Genomic DNA, 23,540 nt, shown 5'->3' with positions numbered 1-23,540 from the left:
GGAACTTTTAAGAAACATGCTGCCAATGACAACATCTATCTCTGAAGAGGTTCATCTACCCTGTTCTGTCATTTCACAAGTGACATCCTGTTCTTTAGTTCCATCGAAGACTCTGCAATTTTTACAAAAGCAAATCATGACTACTTTTCAATTCCTTATCTCTTCTACTAAAAATATGCGATTAAAGAAAATCAACCTAAATATTCAATAAGCCGAGTGCTGTCCTGGCAGCTGGTACAGACTAGGAATGCCAACATGTTTTAAGGGTTCTTTAACTCAGCACTCAGGCGACTCATAGCTAGAACCCAGCTCTTCAACCATCCCCATCTATGAAGAACTCAGGCTCATTTACTAAACAAGAAAACAAAATAGCTCCTCTCTCAACTTCCATGTCCCAACTCTGTCATTTCAAACAAGTACACACACTGTTGCAAGTCACAAGGTTGTGTTCCACCCAGATGACAATCAACCTAAAAGCAGGCCCTAATGATCAAAGACACAGAAAGGTTAATATGAAAATTGGTTCACGAATCTGAACTCTATGCTAAATTTAGACAGACAAGTCTGACACAAATTACTACCTTTGAATTTATAATTTTCAACACAACTACCAAGTTACATTATTTGGCTGGTTCGTGAAATAAAGATATTTCAACTTGCTTTAAAAACACTGTCTTTCACGGAGTTTTTGCACTTTTATATCAGCATGTTCTTCCAGGGGAAAAAAAAAAAAAAAAAACCACCAGAGGGTACATCTGGTGTATTATGCTGATGTGATAAATGCAGTAAGCAATAGAAATGCCTTAATGTAGTGGGCTATTAACCCAAATCCTAGCAGACAATATGCTAAAACCAAGAATCATTCCCCACACCCAACATGAAAGAAACAGAATGAGCTCTGAATCAGCCGAACTTGGATTTAAATCCCAACTCAGCCACATACTGACTGTGATCTTAGAAGTGTCTTAATTTCTATAGTCCTCAGATTCCCCATCTATTAATATAACAGAGGACTAGCTCTGTGATTAGTATCAGTTCAGTTCAGTTCAGTCACTCAGTCGTGTCCGACTCTTTGCGACCCCATGAATTGCAGCACGCCAGGCCTCTCTGTCCATCACCAACTCCCGGAGTCTACCCAAACCCATGTTCATCGAGTCGGTGATGCCATCCAACCATCTCATCCTCTGTCGTCCCCTTATCCTCCCGCCCCCAATCCTGCCCAGCATTAGGGTCTTTTCCAATGAGTCAACCCTTCGCATGAGGTGGCCAAAGTATTGGAGTTTCAGCTTCAACATCAGACCTTCCAATGATTAGTATAGGGAGACTGTTTTATCTCAACACTTAAAACACTGTGTCACACATATCAAAATTTCAATAAACACTTGAATTACTGACATTGTTACTAGAAGTGTCTCTTCCATGTACAATGCCTTCTTGTCCTAGTTATAAAAACTGTAACTTCCTTTATTTTAACTGCAATACTTTATAATTCTAATAATCCTGGTACTTGTTAGGATATATAAATATCTGGCATAATGGTTCTCGAGTTTCACCACAATTCATCAGACAGAAACTTTGAAAATTCATCTTTCATATGTGGGGAGCAGAGGATGTATGGGAAATCTCTGTATCTTCCACTAAATTTTGCTAGGACATAAAATTGCTCTAAAAACTTGTTTATTTTTTTCAGTTATATTCATATTTTTTCGATTATTTTCCATTATAGATTATAAGATACTGAATAAAGCTCCCTATGCTATACAGTAAATCCTTGCTGCTTATCTATTTTATAGCAGTGTACATCTGTTAATTCCATAGTCCTAGTTTATCCCCCACCCTTTTTCCTTTGGTAACCATAAGTTTGTTTTCTATGTCTGTGAGTCTGTTTATGTTTTGTAAATAGATTCATCTGCATTACTTTTTAGATTCCCTTGTGGTTCAGCTGGTAAAGAATCCGCCTGCAATGCAGGAGACCTGGATTCGATCCCTGAGTTGGGAAGATCCCTTGGAGAAAGGCTACCCACTCCAGTATTCTGGCCTAAAGAATCCCATGGACTATACAGTCCATGGGGTCGCAAAGAGTCGGACACGACTGAGTGACTTGCACTTCACTTCACTTAGATTCCACATAGATATCATACAGTATTTGTCTTTTTTCTATCTGACTTACTTCATTTAAAACTTAGGTCTAATTTTAAAAACCCATCCTTGATTGTTGAAGTTAGAAGCCTGCATAAAGACATAAAAGTAACTGAATAGTTTTACAGACCTAACCAATCTAACATTTCAGGGTTCATTCATGACAGACTTGTGATACAAATTTGGATTTAACATAATCAGGATATAAGCATGTTTGCTGCAGCACTGAATGTATTAAAAGGAAAAAACAAAACAACTAAAATGCCTATCAAAAAGAGACTTTGATAAACATGCTACAGTATATTCATTCAGTGGAACACTGTGTAACTGTTTAAAAGCATAACAGCTGTATATAAAGATCTCCAAGATAATTTATTACATGAAGAAAACAAGGTTCAAAAAAGCATGTATAGCATCAGACTTTCCTCCAAGGAATACAAAATAACTTGGTAACTTTCATAATCTTATGGCAGAGCATGATCTGCTTTTCCACTGAAAAGTTTCAGATCAGAAATGAACTACCCAGAAAAAAGTCTGATGTCCACCAACTCAAAAACCAGTGAACTACCGTAACACTAAGAAACAATGGAAGAAAAAGGACATGTTACAAAACAGGAAAGCCAATAGTTTCTCTAATGTCAACCTACAAAATCTCTGTTCACTTAGATGATCAAACAAAAATCCAGAAGTCACCAAGTTCTGTTTATCCTATCTCCTAAATATCTTGAGTCAGATCACTACCACTAGAGACTTCCCTGGTGGTCCAGTGGCTAAGAATCCATGCTCTCAGTGCAGGGGAGCCCAGGTTCAGTCCCTCGTCAGGGAACTAGATCCCATATGCTGCAACTAAGAGTTCACATGCTGCAAACAAGAGTCAAGATCCTATGTGCCACAACTAAGACTCGGTGCAACCAAATAAATATATTTTTAAGAATTTTTCAAAAGATCACCACCATTACCACACTGCCACCATCCTAGTCTGAGCTACCATAATGTCTTACTGCTTAAATTAGTCTCCCAGTCTTTCCTGCTTTCCTCCAGTTTATTCTCCACAGTGTACCTAAAGCGGGAAAACCTCAACATGCCACTCACCTACTTAAAAATTCTTGGTTAATAACCTCATTGTTCTCAGGATAAAGATCTAACTTTTTAATAAATTTGGCTCTTGCCTATTCTCTCCTCCCATCTCCTGTCATATCCACTTAAATCAGTTCTTTAAATGACGTTTTCACTTCAACCTTTTTCACTGTGCTTTTTCTTTGGTCTAGCACACTTTTTCTTGTCCTCCCCCTATTAGCCTGATTCATTTTTCAGGTTTCAGTTAATATGTTTCTTCTCATGAGAAGTATTCCTTGTCATTCCAATCCTCCACCCTACATCTGGAATAGGTTCCCTTCCCATGCCGCCACAGCATCCCTTTCTCTATCTCAATAGAGCTCTAAACTGACATTCTGTACATCCCTCGTTCTGGCGCTTAGCAGACTACTGTCATGATTTCCTATTTTTCATCTCCATTTCTACTGGACCATAGGCTCTGTGAGAATGGGACCACACTTCTCTTGTGCATAGCTGTATTCTAGTGTCTAGTACCATGGCTGACATTTACTAGCCTGTCAATAGGTCAGTGATAAAGAATTTGCCTGCCATTGCAGGAGATGCAGGTTCAATCGCTGGGTTGGGAAAATTTCCGAGGAGGAAATGGCAACCCACTCCAGTATTGCCTGGAAAATCGCATGCACGGAGGAACCTGGTGGGCTATAGTCCATGGGATAGCAAAGAGGTGGATGGGACTGAGCGACTGAGCATGCACACACACAATAGGTCAAAACTAAAAACTAAACTCTGACAAATTTGTTTAATCTTGAGGTCATTTTAATGTTAACAAAACATGAAATAGGATTTTTTTTTTTTAATGAGAATGAAATGTCTCAGTACCTATTTGCTTATACTTACTCTGAAGTACACAGTCATTTCAGGGGGTAATGCATTCAGTGTTCTCTCCCAACTCAATCCTCAAAAAGGAGAATAATCTTTCTAAACATAATATAAACTGACCATACAAACCTATGAGAACCTAACAGAATGTTTAACTTTATTTATTTTTGATGTGGATCATTTTTAAAGTCTTTAAAAGTTGTGGGGAGAATCAAATAAGATAATATACTGAAAGCAATCTATAAATTATTACTTCTGGCTTTGCCTATGTGGGGACACAGCATTCATTCTATAAGAAACCTAGAAAACCAGCGTGAATAAAGCCAGAGAAGAACATCCGGAAAGGACTTAAAGTGGCAAGTTTAAGACTGAGATCCTGAGAAAGGCCTGCTTGTAAAACTGGCCTTTATCTGGCATCTGGGAACTTGACTAGTAAATAGTTTTCTACAATGATGTGAAACTTTCTCTAAGTGATGTGTGGCTTACTGTAACTGAACAACTGTACAAAATGGTTTATGCTCAAGACCTGCTTTTCTTCTGAAAGTATGGATTTGGTACATGCTGTCAGAGGTTCCTACATGACCAGTATCTAATAAAAACCTTGGGCACTATCTGATCAGTCCCCAATAATAGGACATCAGTGCTGAAGAATATAAATGCTTCCTGGGTGACTCCACTGGGAGAGGGTACTCAGAAGTCTGCACCTGGTTTTCTCTGGCCCTTGCTCCAGGTGCCTTCTCCTTTGCTGATTTGTATGAGCTTTATATCCTTTCACTGTAATAAACTTTAGCTCTGAGTTTGACTATATGCTGAGTACTGTGAGTTCTCCTAGTTAATCAATGAACCTGGGGTGGTCTTCAGGGCCCCTAGAACAATAAAGAAAATGTATTCACAGAGTAAATACAACATCTCTCTGTCTGGAATGAGGATACAGCTTGCAACTCAATGTCATTAAAAAGCAAAAGCAAAAAGTGGAGAATGGAAATTGACGCAGCTCCTATGGAAAACAGTATTGCAGTTCCTCAAGAAATTAAAAAAAAAAAAAAAAAAAACCACTACCATATGATTCAGCAGTCTCACTCCTGGGCATATATCCAAAGAAAATGAAAACACTACTTCGGGATCTTCCCAGATCAGGGATCGAACCCATGTCTCCTCCTGCACTGGTAGGCAGATTCTTCACCACTGAGCCATCAGGGTAGACAAGTACCTAGCTAGAGACAAAATTTTCCAGCATCCTTTCCATCTAAGCATGGCCGTATTACTATATTCAAGTTAACAGACGACAAGAGGAACTGGCATATGCAACTTCAAGGCCATCTCCCTGAATACAAACTGCTGCTTCTTCTCTCTCTGCCCCTTCGATAGCTAGGAAACAGCAACCATTAGTGCAGCCCCCTTAGACTCAGAAAAGGAAATCACAGGATAAAGAGGCAGAGCTGTCCTAACAGACCTACCAGTTTGGATCACTGGATAACTTTCTGCAACTGCACTGTCTACTGGCCAAGAACTACCTACCTCTTTTTTAAAAATTAATATACATGAAAGAGATTATTTTATTTTACTGTATCTTGCTATCTCTATTATAAACCTTCGCTTATACCCCAATACATAATTATATAGTCTGGGTCTGAGTCTCACTTCTTAGGTACATTTTCCCTTTCGAGGGTCAAAATCCCTAGAAGACCACTTCTAATTCTGAAGTTACAAATGGTATACATTGCCCTCTGATATTGACCAAATCAGACTTTTTATTAACAGTGCAATGAGTAAGCAGATCACTATGCTGTATTTCAGGAGTGTAAATTTACAGAGTAAGTTTCATATTTATGATCATGCACTTAAATATGAGAGTGTCTTAGGATAATATAAGTTTAGGAATTTTAAAACATAAATTCACATAAACACATTTTTTATGACGAATATAGCAATTAAGTGATTTTAAAAGAGAGACCAAGGTACAAGTTCAAGTTCAGGCATTTATTAGCTGTATAGGTAAATATTTTAACTATTAACGTAAATAACAATACATACTTCATGCTACTGTTATTTAGATAAATTAATAAATTAAATTATTAAATTTCATAAACATATAAAGTATTTAGTACAATGCCTGGCATACTGTAAATACACAATAAAAAATGGCTATTCACAGCAATCAGAGAATAAAAAGAAGTAAAAGGAATCCAGATTAGAAGAGAAGTAAAACTCTGTTAGCAGATGATATGATTCTTTACATAGAAAATACTGAAGATGCCATCAGAAAATTACCAGCATTAATCAATGAATATAGTAAAGTTGCAGGATATAAAGTTAATACACAGAAATCCCTTGGATTCCTATATACTAACAATGAAAAATCAGAAAGAGAAATTAAGGAAACAATCCCATTCACCACAAAAATAAGATACTTAGGAATAAACTTACCTGAAGAGACAAAACACCTGTATGCAGAAAACTATAAGACACTGATGAAAGAAATTAAAGATGACACAAACAGATGGAGAGATATACCATGTTCTTGGATAGGAAGAATCAATACTGTGAAAATGACTATACTACCCAAAGCAATCTAGAGATTCAATGCATTCCCTATCAAACTACCAATTGTACTTTTCACAGAACTAGAATAAATAATTTCACAATTTGTATGGAAACACAAAAGATCCCAAATAGCCAAAGCAATCTTGACAAGGAAGAATGGAACTGGAGGAATCAACCTTCCTGACTTCAGACTTTACTACAAAGCTACAGTCATCAAGACAGTATGGTACCAGCACAAAAACAGAAATACAGATTAACTGAACAAGACAGAAACCCCAGAGGTTAATCCACACACCTATGGGCACCTTATGTTTGACAAAAGAGGCAAAACTATACAATGGAGAAAAGACAGTCTCTTCAATAAGTGGTGCTGGGAAAACTAGGCAGCTACATGTAACAGAATGAAATTAGAAAACTTCCTAACACCACACACAAAAATAAACTCAAAATGAATTAAAGACCTAACTGTAAGACCAGAAACTATAAAACTCTCAGAGGAAAACAAAGGCAGAACACTCTCTGACATAAATCAGAGCAAGATCCTCTATGACCCACCTCCTCCTAGAGTAATAGAAATAACAAAAATAAACAAATGGGATCTAATTAAACTTAAAAGCTTTTGCATATTGAAGGAAACTATTAGCAAGGTGAAAAGATAATCCTCAGAATGGGAGAAAATAACAGCAAGTGAAACAACTGACAAAGAACTAATTTCCAAAATATATAAGCAGCTCATGAACTTCAATACCAGAAAAACAAACAACCCAATCAAAAAGTGGGCAGGAGTCTTAGACATTTCTCCAAAGATGACATATAGATGGCTAATAAACACTTGGAAAGATGCTCAACACTGCTCATTATTACAGAAATGCAAATCAAAACTACAATGAGGTATCATCTCACATGGGTCAGAATGGCCATCATCAAAAAATCCACAAACAATAAATGCTAGAGAGAATGGGGAGAAAAGGGAACCCTCTTTCACTGTTGGTGGGAAGGCAAACTGATACAGCCACTATGGAGAATAGTATGGAGATTCCTTTAAAAACTAGGAATAAAACTACCATAGCCCAGCAATCCCACTACTGGGCACATACCCTGAAGAAACCATAACTGGAAAAGGCACATGTACCCCAATGTTCATTGCAGCACTTTAACAATAGCTAGGACATGGAAGCAAGCTAGATGTCCATCAACAGATGAATGGATAAAGTTGTGGTACATATACAGTGGAATATTACTCAACTATAAAAAGGAACACATTTGCTGCTGCTGCTGCTGCTAAGTCACTTCAGTCGTGTCCGACTCTGTGCGACCCCACAGATGGCAGCCCACCAGGCTCTACCGTCCCTGGGATTCTCCAAGCAAGAACACTGGAGTGGGTTGCCATTTCCTTCTCCAACGCATGAAAGTGAAAAGTGAAAGTGAAGTCGCTCAGTTGTGTCCGACTCTTCACAACCCCATGGACTGCAGCCTACCAGGCTCTCTGTCCATGGGATTTTCCAGGCAAGAGTACTGGAGTGGAGTGCCATTGCCTTCTCCGGGAACACATTTGGGTTGGTTCTAATGAGGTGGAACCTCTAGCCTATTATACAAAGTGAAATAAGTCAGAAAGACAAATTATCATATATTTACACATACATATGAAATCTATAAAGATGGTACTGATGAACCTATCTAAAGGGCAGCAATGGAGAAGCAGACACAGAGAACAGACTTCTGGACACAATGGGGGAAAGAGAAGTTGGGATTATTTGAAAGAGTAGCGCTGAACCGTACAGATTACCATATGTAAAGTAGACAGCCAGCGGGAATTGGCTGTATGACACAGAGAACCCAAAGCCAGTGCTCTGTTGACAACCTAGAGGGGTGGGGTGGGGAGGGAACTGGAAGGGAAGTTTAAGAGGGAGGGGACATATGTATACCTATGGCTGATTCACGCTGATGTATGGCAGTGTGTGTGAGTGCAGAAGTTGCTCAGTCGTGTCCAACTCTTTGCGACCCCATGGACCGTACAGTCCATGGAATTCTCCAGGCAAGAATACTGGAGTGGGTAGCCTTTCCCTTCTCCAGGGGATCTTCCCAACCCAGGGATTGAACCCAGGTCTCCCATATGACCACTACTTCTCCAAAAGTCCGTTTGGACTTTTATGTATAATAATAATAAACATAGATAACTACAATGCTAATACTTCTGAAGCATAGACTAGATATATGTATTTTTATATCTTTAAGTTTATTGCTGTGCCTGGTACAGAACAGGTCCTTAGTTTAGGTGTGTTCAGTGAGTAGAAATGAATTAGTTAATAGCCACTTCTTTTTAATTTAGTCTTTTATTTTTAATTGGAGAATAATTATTTTACAATATTGTGATGGGACGTATGGCAGAAATCATCACTATCCCTCAAAATAACCCAATGGTAGAAATAAGAAGCCTAAACAAATTGATTCTGTTATTATCCTAAGGCACTGGAGGGATGTCAAAATGAAGATGCCATCCTAAAGGAAGCTAAAATGTGTGTCCAGATGTATCTCTGCTTTGAAGTCAGGGTCAGAGATGTAATTTTGAAAATCAGCAGCAGGGAACTGACAGCTTCTACAATAAAATCTTTTTTTGTTTCTCTTCCTGTTATTACCTGCACTTCTAAAATGATCTCCACATTAACAGGTTTTTATCTATTTTTAGGTTGAGAAAATCTTAGCATTTTTGAAGCTATAGAAAACTGAACAAAACACACTGATAAACCAAGTAGCATTCTTTTCTTAAGCTAAGTGTGCCAGTAAGTTTAACTTTTAGGTTACAGAAGATACAGAACTGTTAAAAACAACCTGCTGGAATTTCATTAGAAAGTGTCAGTTGCTCAATCGCATCCAACTCTTTGCGACCCTATGGACTGTAGCCTGCCACACTCCTCAGTCCATGGGATTTCCCAGGCAAGAATGCTGGAGCGAGTTGCCACTTCCTTCTCCAGGGAATCTTCCTGACTCTGGAATCAAACCCCAGTCCCCGTCATTGCAGGCAGACTCTTTACCAGCTGAGCCACCAGGGAAGCTCCATATAATTATTAATTTCATATATTTTTTAATAATAGTCAACCTGAAGGCCACTGTTTGTCTGGATTCAAACACATTTACTATGTTTCCATCCAACAGCTTTATTGTTCTGTTGTTTGTTTTTTTTAAGATTTTTTTGAGGACTTTTCTGGTAGTACAGTGGATAAGAATCTGTCTGCCAATGCTGGGGACACAGATTCAACCCCTGGTACGGGAAGATTCCACATGTGGTGAAGCAACTAAGCCCATGTGCTGCAACTACTGAGCCCAAGCTCTAGAGCCTGCAAGCCACAACTGAGCCCAAGTGCTGCAACTACTGAAGTCTGAGCACCCTAGAGCCGGTGCTATGCAACAAGAAGCCACTGTAATAAGAAGCCTGCACACCTCAACTCGGACAAGGCAATGGCACCCCACTCCAGTACTCTTGCCTGGAAAATCCCATGGACGGAGGAGCCTGGTAGGCTACAGTCCATGGGGTCGCTAAGAGTCGGACACGACTGAGCGACTTCACTTTCACTTTTCCCTTTCATGCACTGGAGAAAGAAATGGCAACCCACTCCAGTATTCTTGCCTGGAGAATCCTAGGGACGGCGGAGCCTGGTGAGCTGCCATCTATGGGGTCGCACAGAATCGGACACGACTGAAGCGACTTAGCATAGCATAGCATACACCTCAACTAGAGAAAGCCTGTGCACAGCAACAAAGACCCAGCACAACCAAAAAAAATTGAGATTTTTTTTTTGTGCAAACCATTTACTGAATTTGTTAAAACATTGCTTCTGCTTTAAATTTTGGTTCTTTGGCCTTGAGGCATGTAAGATCTTAGCTGCCTGACCAGAGACTGACCCCATGCCCTCTGCACTGGAAGGCTGTCTTCCATGGAACTGTCATGGAAGTCCCCTGTCATTATTGTTGAGGTTCAAATTATCGCAAATTTGTCTAGGGGGAGGCTTTTGAAGTTAGCTCTTGAATTCCCTTGACTTGTTACAAGTAGTCTTTGGTAGCCTTCATTTGGGGAGGACAAGATTTTCTATGTTCATTTTGTACATTTTCTGCCCCAGACCTGGAATCATCTATTTCTCCAAAGAGCCCTGATTCTGAAGGCCATTGTTTTCAGTGGTCTTTTAATTCACAAAATGCATCTGGGACCTATGAGAATCAAGTGGTTAGGTTATCTAAAAGAAAGCAAACATCACTCAATCATCATATTAAAGTATTCTGCATTCTCAAAAAGGAAAAATTAAAAGGATCCTTTTTTCATTATCAGTCTAAAGTTAATTCTTGAAAATTGAGATGTCTAAAATACAGGAAGAGATTTTAGAGGAGTCTGTGTACTAAAGATCACTCACAAATAAGAACTAAAACAAGTTAATTTAGAATCACATTGATATCTCTACAGGCACATATAATAAAAGCAAATGCTTGGAAAATTAAGCATTATCTCAAGGATACCAATTCTATTAGGTCATTCAATCTTCCTTCACCATAAGTTTTTAGCTAATAGCTTAAACTGCTAACAATTCTCAAAATAACCTCTAAACCACACACAAAAAAATTTAAATAACTCTAGTATCTGTCACTTTCATTTCTCAGGACAATCCTAGAAGTCCAAGCCCTCAAGATGTCATATGTAGATATAGTCATCTTTTTAACTTTAGGCTCTCCTATTCCAACTCATTTCAGACTCACCTTCCAGGACAATAATGATTCATCAAGTCATTCCATTACTTTGAAACTATTAATGACTCTTTATTTCCTTTCATTATCAATGGTCACAAGTTTTCTAAGATAACCATGCCTCCATCATGGTAACAGAGCCCAATCCTATCACCTTTCCTTTACCTTAAAGTCTACAGAGTTGATTCTACCCTTTCTGGTCTCTTGTTCAGTCTTGCCTGTTGCCCGTTAACTCTGGTTTGTTTCTTCCACCCATTTATCTCTATAACTCTCCATGCTGTGTTATTGCCACTTTTCCTTCCCTTCTAAATCAATGTTGAAAAAGTTGGGTTACCTAAAAGCAGCCTCTTTAATGCCCTATTCAACCTTTGAATGTGCACACATTTGACACTGTCACCGCTATTCCCTGATATCCTCTCATCTCATCCAATTTCCAACGTATTACCATTTTCAAGCTATCATTCTTAATTCATATAAAGTATCTGGAGCCCTGGTATACATTATTTTTAAAAAACCTTCACACACATATTACAATACTATTCAGCAACAAAAACAAATTACTTAATATACGCAATAACATGAATGAATCACAAGAACGTTTATATTAAGTGAAACAAACTGAAACAAAAGGCTATAAATATGTGACTTTATTTATATGACATAAACGAACAAAACTACAGGGACAAAAATCAGATGAATGGTTGGTTGTCAGAAACTGGAGTGGAGGAGGGGAGAACCACAACAAAAGAGTTACAAGGGAACTTTCTGATGTGACAAGAATGGTCTATACCTCTATTGTGGTGCTAACTGTATGACTATATATCTGATGCAAAGAACTGACTCATTGGAAAAGACCCTGATGCTGGGAAAGATTGAAGGCAGGAGGAGAAGGGGATAACAGAGGATGAGATGGCTGGATGGCATCACCGACTCAATGGACATGAGTTTAACTCGAGTAAGCTCCGGGAGTTGGTGATGGACAGGGAAGCCTGGCCTGCTGCAGTCCATGAGGTGGCAAAGAGTCGGACACGACTGAGCGACTGAACTGAACATTTGTCAAACCTAAAAAAAAATGAAAACCTAAAAAAGAGAATTTTAATACACGTTAATTGTATCTCAATAAGTGTGTTAGTTGCTCAGTCATGTCTGACTCTGTGCGACCCCATGAACTGTAGCCTGCCAGGATCCTCTGTCCATGGAATTCTCTAGGCAAGAATACTGAAGGGGGTTGCCATGTCCTTCTCCAGGGGATTTTCCCAACCTAAGGACTGAACCCAGGTTTTCTGCATTGCAGGCATATTCTTTACCATCTGAACCACCTGGGAAGCCCATATTGCAAAAAAACATGCCTTCATAAAAAATATTTCACAGATGATTGCAATGCACTGATCTAAAGATTTCAAAATCTCTATCTCCAGCCCCAATTATCTGCCTGAGAAACTTCTACCTGAACCTTAAGGCAGCTCAAACTTATTAAGAACAGCTAAACTTCCTTATTTATTACACCATGCCTACTCTTCCCTCTTGTATTCCTTACCTTGGTTAATGGCACTACCATCACCCATATCCCATTCTCCCAACAGAGTAGATTCAGCCACAACTCATCCTCCTTCACATTTCATATTCAAACACTGAAACCTTTTCTCCCAGATATATAGCACCTCCTTTCCCATCCTTCTGCTACTGTTATGACCTACCTTCTCTAACCTGTAATCAATTTAATAGTGCCTTCACTGGTATCTGCTTCCAGACTCTCCCCATTCTGTCCCATCTGTCACAATGCCATCTGAGAAAGCATCCTAAAACACAAAGCTAATTACATTATACACAACACCAGTTCCTAGCTGCATAGTATACATAGAACTCTGCTTATAATGTGAGCTCCAGCAGGATCCCCCAACTTCTCATTTCCTGCCATTCCCTTACATGCATATCCTGAAACTCAAGAATCACTAAATTTGCCATAGTCTTTCCTTAGGCTATGCCTATGAGCATACATAGCTTTTCCATACGCTATGCCTATAGCATATGCCTATAGCATATATGGCTAAAGTTGAACGATTGTATGAAGACCTACAAGACCTTCTAGAACTAACACCCAAAAAAGATGCCCTTTTCATTATAGGGGACTGGAATGCAAAAGCAGGAAGTCAAGAAACACCTGGCATAATAGGCAAGTTTGGCCTTGGAGTACAGAATGAAGCAGGGCAAAGGCTAATAGAGTTTTGCCACGAGAACGCACTGGTTATAGCAACACCCTATTCCAACAACATAAGAGAAGACTCTACACGTGGACATCACCAGGTGGTCAACACCGAAATCAGATTGATTATACTCTTTGCAGCCAAAGACGGAGAAGCTCTATACAGTCAGCAAAAACAAGACCGGGAGCAGACTGTGGCTCGGATCATGAACTGCTTTTTGCAAACTCAGACTTAAATTGAAGAAAGTAGGGAAAACCACTAGACCATTCAGGTATGACCTAGATCAAATCCCTTATGAGTATACAGTGGAAGTGACAAATAGATTTAAGGGACTAGACCTGATAGACAGAGTGCCTGATGAACTATGGACAGAGGTTCGTGATATTGTACAGGAGACAGGCATCAAGAAAATCCCCATGGAAAAGAAATGCAAAAAAGCAAAATGGCTGTCTGAGGAGGCCTTACAGATAGCTGGGAAGAGAAGAGAAGCAAAAAGCAAAGGAGAAAAGGAAAGATATTCCCATCTCAATGCAGAGTTCCAAAGAATAGCAAGGAGAGATAAGAAAGCCTTCCTCAGCGATCAGTGCAAAGAAATAGAGAAAAACAACAAAATGGGAAAGACTAGAGATCTCTTCAAGAAAATTAGAGATACCAAAGGAACATTTCATGCAAAGATGGGCTCGATAAAGACAGAAATGGTATGGACCTACCAGAAGCAGAAGATATTAAGAAGAGGTGGCAAGAATACACAGAAGAACTGTACAAAAAAGATCTTCACGACCCAGATAATCACGATGGTGTGATCACTCACCTAGAGCCAGACATCCTGGAATGTGAAGTCAAGTGGGCCTTAGAAAGCATCACTACGAACAAAGCTAGTGGAGGTGATGGCATTCCAGTTGAGCTATTTCAAATCCTCAAAGGTGATGCTGTGAAAGGGCTGCACTAGATATGCCAGCAAATCTGGAAAACTCAGCAGTGGCCACAGGACTGGAAGAGGTCAGTCTTCGTTCCAATCCCAAAGAAAGGCAATGCTAAAGAATGCTCAAACTACCACACAATTGCACTCATCTCACATGCTAGTAAAGTAATGCTCAAAATTCTCCAAGCCAGGCTTCAGCAGTACGTGAACCATGAACTTCCAGATGTTCAAGCTGGTTTTAGAAAAGGCAGAGGAACTAGAGATCAAATTGCCAATATCCGCTGGATAACCAAAAAAGCAAGAGAGTTCCAGAAAAACATCTATTTCTGCTTTATTGACTATGCCAAAGCCTTTGACTGTGTGGATCACAATAAACTATGGAAAATTCTGAAAGAGATGGGAATACCAGACCATCTGACCTGTCTCTTGAGAAACCTGTATGCAGGTCAGGAAGCAACAGTTAGAACTGGACATGGAACAACAGACTGGTTCCATATAGGAAAAGGAGTACGTCAAGGATGTATATTGTCACCCTGCTTATTTAACTTATATGCAGAGTACATCATGAGAAACGCTGGGCTGGAAGAAACACAAGCTGGAATCAAGATTGCCGGGAGAAATATCAATAACCTCAGATATGCAGATGACACCACCCTTATGGCAGAAAGTGAAGAAGAACTAAAGAGCCTCTTGATGAAAGTGAAAGAGGGGAGTGAAAAAGTTGGCCTAAAGCTCAACGTTCAGAAAACTAAGATTATGGCATCTGGTCCCATCACTTCATGGGAAATAGATGGGGAAACAGTAGAAACAGTGTCAGACTTTATTTTTGGGGGCTCCAGAATCACTGCTGATGGTGAATGCAGCCATGAAATTAAAAGACGCTTACTCCTTGGAAGGAAGGTTATGGCCAACCTAGATAGCATATTTAAAAGCAGAGACATTACTTTGCCAACAAAAGTACATCTAGTAAAGGCTATGGTTTTTCCAGTGGTCATGTATGGATGTGAGAGTTGGACGGTGAAGAAAGCTGAGCGCCAAAGAATTGATGCTTTTCAACTGTGGTGTTGGAGAAGACTCTTGAGAGTCCCTTGGACTGCAAGGAGATCCAATCAATCCATCCTAAAAGAGATCAATCTTGGGTGTTCATTGGAAGGTCTGATGTTGAAGCTGAAACTCCAATACTTCGGCCACCTCATGCGAAGGGTTGACTCATTGGAAAAGACCCTAATGCTGGGTAGGATTGGGGGCGGAAGGAGAAGGGGACGACAGAGGATGAGGTGGTTGAATGGCATCACCGACTCGATGGACATGGGTTTGGGTGGACTCCGGAAGTTGGTGATGGACAGAGAGGCCTGGCGTGCTGCAATTCATGGGGTCGCAGAGAGTCGGACACGACTGAGCAACTGAACTGAACTGAATGCCTATAGCTCAGATGGTAAAGAATTTGCCTGCAATGCAGGAGATCAGGGTTCAGTCCCTGGGTCAGGAAGACCCCCTAGAGAAGAAAATGGCAATCCACTCCAGTATTCTTGCCTGGAAAATCCCATGGATAGAGGAGTCTGGCAGGCCACAGTCCATGGGGTCACAAAGAGTAGGACACAACCAAGTGACTAACACACATGAGCATACCTATACCTCCCTTACTTCATTCAACCTGAAAATCCACGGTATCTTAAATTTAGGATGAAGCTCAGCGCCATCTCCTCTAACAAAAACAGATGTAACCGCTAAACTAAACCACTCAACAAAGGTAACGTCCCCTTATGCAGCCTCAGAATTATTTATGTAGCTATATCAGAGCACATTATAGTCATCTGATGAACTCTTACTGGGCATTGTAGGATTATGAAAATACAAAGATGGATGAAACAAAATCCCTGCTCAGATCTCAGCTTTAACTACCTATTCAAGTATTCCTCTGGCAGCTTGAAAAGGCTTACAAATCTGTTTTGTTTTCAGGATTGTAAAGGAAACTCATATGGAAATAGCTGTCAAAACGTTAAGTTTGTGGTATAATAACGTGTTCTGAATATTAACTCAAATATTGAGAACAATTAGTGGATCTAGTTAGTACTGTAATTTTGAAAGAATGAGCATAAAGAATTTTTCTCAAATATCTGCATCAACTGTAGTGTGTGGAAACTATCTATGATTCCTCTTGATGATCAAAAGTTATAGGAACTACTAATACTATTGAGGTTTGTTGCCTACATTTTAATTGAAGAAATTGCTAAATTGTGGTTAGAGTTAGTAAAAGTAAATATGCCATTTCTCCCCCCTCTATCCAAGTTCCTTTTGCACAGTGAACCACAGATCCTTTGTGGATTTGTAAACTTGACATTAAGGACTCCTCCTTTAGGAGCTCTTAGTTTAGGCTGTGAGACTGATCTATAAGCCTTTCCAAGCTGCCAAAGGAATACCTGGTAGGAAAAATGATTAAGAATCTCTGCCTTAGAGAATCTCATTGTTTTTCTTAGGCTCTTCACTGAATCTGGCATTTAAAAACAAAACAAAACCAAAAAAAAGTGCACAAAAGGTGCTTAACCAAATGAATGAACCAATATATGTCTGAAGTCAATCTTTTAGCTCCTTTGCATTTTTAAAACAAAGTCAAGATGGTCTTTATTTTATGAATAATATAAAGGCAGGTTATAAGAAACAACATCTTCTATTACCTCTAAAAAAGTTACTGAACAACTTTTGAGTGATACATTTTTAAGAGCTCTAACTTCGTCAACTTTGAAAGTGACACACGTGATGTCTTTTCATACTTTTCCACTATGTAAGATTTTGGAGAATGTATTCACAAACACTCTTTCTTACTGTGAAGGAGTAATGAGGCCAACTAATAAAGGTGACTTCCAGCATAGGTCTGCATGCTGAAGGAGGTAAGCAAGGTCAGATGATAAATAAATTCCAAGAAAAGAATAAACGCAAAATTAAAATTATATAGTGATATGATTTTTAAACAGCCGCAAATTCTTACAACTCTAGAATATTTAGACATACCTAGAATATTTAGACATACCTGAAATATTTTAAGAAATACAGTCATCAGACTTGTGATTCCTCCCAGCAAAAACTCTTTTCTGGAGAGAAAGTAGGATCTGAGAACCATCTACAGCCAGACAAGTAATAATGTTTTCTCATGAGCTCTCTCCCAATTAACTACTAAGGATCATTAAGTATCTTCTATTAATTTATAACTTGTTATAAAAAACTTTTACAAATATCATCTAAACAAGTACATTTAAATATGCTATATATTGTTTCTGTATTAAGCTATATAGGAATGGACTGGACTCAAGCAAGTTGCCAGTTTCTCAGAAGTTCCTAGTTTCATAGAAGTACGTGTACAAGTAAAAATAATTATGACCAAAGAAAGACTCTAACGCATAGTTAAGCTACAGTGGAACATTAATGTTTGTTTAGTATCTAGTTTCCAGCTCTGAACTACTATAAATAAGATATGAGACACCAAACAAACCTACGTAATACCAACTGGTACTAGAAGACAACAGGGCTTTTTTTTTTCCTGGCAAACAGTTATTTTATTGTGCATGCTATGTTTTCAGAAAGCTGAACAATCTTTCCTCTCAGTTTTTAAAAAAACACGTAAAACATATCAATATATATTTAACTGAAGAATTTGGCAGTTAGAAAATATAAAATCCCAAGACATTTTTTGTATATAACCAAAACAAAACAGTAAAGATAAGGAACAGTTCACTTAAAAAAAAAAAAAAAAACCTATCTAATAATTTCATGCTGAATCTATGAAATATTTTAAGATAGCATTCTTGATAGTAACTCTGCTCTAAGTACAGAGTTTCATGCTAGTAATTTAAATTTACTCCTTATAATAATAAGTTGGAAAAATTGAATTTAGTAAATATATAGTAAGTATTTCTAACCTTTGGCTTCTAAAACATTATCTCCAATTCAAAAAGTTTACCTCCTCAGAAATCCATCACATGCTTAAGGAAAGCCATACTACACAGCTGAGATATTACTTCAATTTCTTACTCCTATAAAACCATCTGTGGTTGTCAGCAGTTACAAGGAAGAGGGTCACTCTACAGTGGAGCAGCACAAGGAAATTCTTTGAGGCACAGGAATTGTTCTGTGTTGGTGGTAGTAGTTGTAATAATCTAGTCATGTATTCAGAATGAAAATAAATACATGTGTAGGTTCTTACCAGCAATATTTTCAATTGCCAAGAGATGGAAAAAGCCTAAAAGTCCATCAACAAGTGAGTGGATAACCATATGTGGTATCTACATACAATGGAATGTTATTCAGGCATAAAAAGGAATGATACACGCTATAACATGGATGAACCTTGGATACATTACACTAAGTGAAAGAAGTCAGACATTAAAAGTCATTATTATACGATTCTATTAATATGAAATATTCAACACAGATAAATCCACCGAGACAGACAACAGATTGGTGGTTGCCAGTGGCTAAGGGGGAAGGAGAGAAGAAACCACTTAATGGATGAAGCGTTTGCTTCGGAGTTGTGGAAATGCCTGGAACTACTTAAAAATATAGGTGATGGTTGTACAATATGTTAACTTCACATCAATAAATTATATACATATACATGAAGCTTCATACAGAAGCAAAATGGTAATAATGATGGTGTCAATGAAAATGATGATGGTACAGCAGCAGCGATATGGTACAGCCTGCGGTGCTTCAAGAAAACTTAGGAGGACATAGCAACTGCCTTCAACATGCTTACCATTTAAGGTATATGCAGAATACCTGAAACAGTTAAAAAATCACTTTTAAAAATTTCCATCCCTCTGAAAACACAGCCACAGATTCTCATTTGATCAGCAAGTCTTGTTTAAATGACAAAGCTTAAAAACAGTTTCAGTAAATCTCTGATTTCACAGTTACTGACATTTGGCTTTGACAGTTGTGTCAGTTCATGAAACTCATCAAGAACATGAACACATGGCCTTGTCTGGAGACCATTAAGCTGTTGGTAATGGTGGGGAGGGAGACCTTGCCATCAACATAGGAAAGAGCAACTATGATGGGTAACTAACTGCTTCCCAAATGCCAGAACTGAGGCATATGTCATCAAGATCACAGGACAGTAAAGCAGAAGGCCATGCCTTCATTCACTCAGCAACTGGCATCTTCTGCATGTCATTTACTGTGCCATCCAATGAGTACACTAAAAAGAATAAAACTCAGGACCTGACCTACAAAACAACATAGTTCAAATTCAAGCCTTATGAGAATGTGGGAAAATAGAATTCTTATATACGACTGGTAAAATTAAAATTGGTACAATCACTTTGGAAAACAGTGTGGTAAACTCCAATAAAGCTAAACATACACGTATCTTATGACCTATAAATTCAGTTCAAAGTACATATTCAACAGAAATGTGGACATATCTTCCCCCAAAAAACTTCTACAAAAACATTCATAGCAACATCATTCTTTACAACCTTAAACTGGAAACGATCTAAATATCCATCAACAAAGTAGCCTGGGTAAATAAATTGTGGCATACTCACACAAAGGGAAGACTGTACTTTAGCAGTTCTCAACTAGACTCTGCCCCCTCTCTAGGGACATTCAGCAACATCTAGAGACATTTTAGGTTGTCATTATGGGTGGTGGGGGGTCAGGGTGGGGGAGGCTGCTACTCACATCTTGTGGCTGGAGTCGGGGATGCCAGTAAAATCCTTCAATGCACAGAAAAGGCCCCCCATAACAAAAAAAATTATCCCATCCAAATGTCAATAGGGAAATTCTAGCCTACAGGAATGAGAAGGAACTAGACTACATACACTACAAAGAAAAATGCAAACATAACACTGAGCAAAAAAGAAGCCAGACAAGAAGAGAGTTTGTGAATGGTTCCATTAATATAAAGCTCAACATCAGGCATCCCTGGTGTTTGAAGTCAGGATAGTAGGGCTTGAAAGGGTCAGGAAGAAGATTACAGAAACACAATCAACATTGTTTCTTGAACCAGGTACCAGTCATCTGGCAACATGTCTAAATTCACTGAGCTGAATAGTCAAAATGTGGACACTTTTCTTAATTATATTATTCTTCAATAAAAAGTTTAAGAAATTCATAGGACTTTATACCACAAAAAGGGAATTACTGTATGTAAATTTTTAAATAAAAAATTTTAAATGCTGTTCTACTACTAATCAGTTAAAATTCATTATCACATTGGTTAATATTTCTCTGAAAAATTTCTCCTTTGGACTCTGATAATTCCAAGTCCTAGCTATGCCACTTGCCATTTGTGTTGATCTTGATCAAATTACATTTTTCATTTTTATATCTTTTTAAAATTACAGAAGCAACAGATCTTACTGCCAGGTAAATACAAAACAACAAACAAGTATAAAATATGAAAAACCCATCCTACCAATCCTTCTCAGACCTAGCCACTCTCAACATTCAACACTTCTCTGTTTCCATATAGACTTTTTCCTATGTATGTACAAATAAACACAATAATAGTGCTGAATGTTTAAGTCTCATGCATTTATAAAAAAAAAAAAATCACACTGCACACTATCTTGTAACTTTCAAAAATTTAATATATGTGTAAATCTCCACTAGGGAATACAGATTACCAGATTCTATTTAATAGCTACACAGTGTTCCAATATATAACCATAACTTATTTAATAAATCTCCTAATTATGGCCACAGTAACAAATTGGAAATAACTTCAAATAAAATTTTAATAAACATCAGGATATGCTTATATGATCAGTTTTGCACAACTGCTGCACTCCAAAATAGTTGTACCCATATACACGCTCACAATCACAGAACAGGGCTTGCTTTACCACTCCTGCTGTAATAATATATCACTGTTTTTAACCTTTATTAAACAGACAGCTTAGTGAATTGGAGATACAATATCTTGATTTGTAATTTTTAATTAATGAGGTTAACCATCATTCAAAATGTTTAAAGGTCATTTTTTTAATGTCTTCTGTAATTTTCTTGTTTATATCCCTTGTGGAGAAAGGTATAAAATCATACCAGGTTTTACCTTCTTCATGTGCAAACTGAGCTAAAACTACTTATCTCTTAGGATGTCTGAGAGATTAAATGAGAAAACGGGAGTATAATCAGAGAGTGATAACTTGGGCTATACATCAAAATCATACCGGAAAGCTTCCAAACAAAGCAAAATAATCACTCGTCCAAAATCCTACCCTAGAAGATTAAGAATTAATTCCAAGTAGGGCAATCTGAAGGTTTTAAAGAGGATCACAGGTGATTCTAATGTATACATCAGGTTGAGAACCTAATTTGCTGAAAAGCAAATTAGAAAATGAAGGTCACTCCGTTTCTGACATGCTACTTAATGTCTTCACATACTTCATTAAAACAAATCCTTGGTTCATTTGAAAGCTGGTATAGTTTTATGAGTTTGAACAGATGTATACAGCTGTGTTAACAACCACTACATTCAAGATGTAGAACTCTGTATAACCGTCAAAGGTTCCCTTGTATCTTCTGTAGTCAGTAACCAACCCCTGCATGCTTACCCTGCCACCAGTTTCTAATCTGCTCTGTCACTGCAGATTAATTTTGTATATCTTAAAATTTCATGTAAATGAAATCCTACCATATATACTCTTTCATATCTGGTTTCTTTCACTCAGCAGAATGTTTCTGAGATTCATTCACGTTTCTGCTTATTTCAATAGCTCGTTGCTTTTTATTCTATTATCATATTCCAGTATCTCATTATATCAATATGCTAAAATTAGTTTATTGATACACCAGTTGATGAATATTTGGATTACTTCTGGCTTGAGGAGGTATTATGTAGAAAGCTGCTACGAACATTCATGTATAACTCTTTGTATGAGAATGTTTTTACTTCTGTTGGATAGATACCTAGGAGTAGAATTGCTGGTTTTTAAGCAAATATGTATTTAACTTAATAAGAAACCACCAAACTGTTCTCCAAAGCAGTTGCCCCAGTTTACTTTTTCACTAAGAATGTGTATGATAATTCCAGTTATCATCAATACTTGTGGGTGTGTGTAGTGGCATCTTGTAGTTTAATTTGCCTTTTCTTCATGCCTAGTGATGTTGAGCAAAGTTTTTGGTGTTTATTGCCTATTCGTTATGCATTCTTTTGTAAAGTCTCCAACTATTTTGTCCATTTAAAAACTGGAGTGCTTCTTATTATGTATTATAGATTTCTTTACTTGGATAAAAATTCTTTGTTAGCTTATTTTCTCCTATCTCTGGTTTGCATCTCTTATTTTAGTGGTATCTACTTTCAAAGATCAGAAGTCTTATTTGGTTAAGTTTCTAGTTTATTATATTTTAAAGATTTTATGTATATATTTGTGTGTGTATGCGTTTTAAGAAATTTTGTCCTGCCTTAAGGTCAAGAAGATTTTTCTCTTGTTTTCTTTTATAAATTTTACAGTTTTTTGAGGTTTTATGTTTAGGTCTATGACACATTTTGAGTTAATTTTTACATACAGGCTAAGCTTAATATTTTCCACACAAATATCTAGCTTATCCAGTACCATCTGTGGAGAAGCTATCTTTTGATTTTTGCTTAATTACCATGTGTTAACATGTCTTTCTTTATGTTGATATATTCTGATGCAGGAGGAATTTCCCAATAAACAATAATAAATGCCATCCATTGTATACCTGAAGTAGTATAGTATAAGATTATGCATGTTTTTGAAACACGCATGTGGTACGGTAAATTATGAAATTTTATTCTGATAATCAACCAAAGCACAACGCCCTTTTACATAATGTGTTTAGTAAATAAGAATGTTTACTTTGGGATTTAGTCTTAGCTGTACATAAAAACTGAAAATATTTTTATTTTGTTTTAGCAGTCCGGGGAGTGAAAAGCAATAAGAGACTCCTTTTAGTAGAATTTCCAATCCCCAAGAAAGATTGAATCCAGTGGCAGGGATTCTGTGTATATCTAAAAAGAGAACACATAGGTAGCACGTCAGAAAGGGAATGACCTTCACTTTCTAATTTGCTCATCAGAGTTACGGCTCTGACCTTCT

The 23,540-nt window shown here is 37.8% G+C and overlaps 1 protein-coding gene and 1 long non-coding RNA gene across 7 annotated transcripts in view; both read right to left on the bottom strand.

Annotated features, from left to right (window-relative positions):
• FNIP1 (folliculin interacting protein 1) overlaps positions 1–23,540 on the bottom strand; it is a 112,618-nt gene that overhangs the window by 76,114 nt on the left and 12,964 nt on the right. The gene's annotated exons all lie outside the window — the stretch shown is intronic.
• LOC145510079 (uncharacterized) lies at positions 8,950–13,213 on the bottom strand. Its single transcript, XR_014056662.1, has 2 exons — positions 10,311–13,213; positions 8,950–10,169 (listed from the first exon to the last, which is right to left on the bottom strand). It is a non-coding gene; the product is annotated as an uncharacterized LOC145510079 (long non-coding RNA).

The sequence above is a fragment of the Giraffa tippelskirchi genome, chromosome 6, assembly GCF_054371585.1.
Source record: "Giraffa tippelskirchi isolate mGirTip1 chromosome 6, T2T-mGirTip1v1.2.pri, whole genome shotgun sequence".
NCBI lineage: Eukaryota > Metazoa > Chordata > Mammalia > Artiodactyla > Giraffidae > Giraffa > Giraffa tippelskirchi.
The sequence above is the reverse complement of the archived record's forward strand: the minus strand, read 5'-3'. Positions and strand labels throughout refer to the sequence as shown.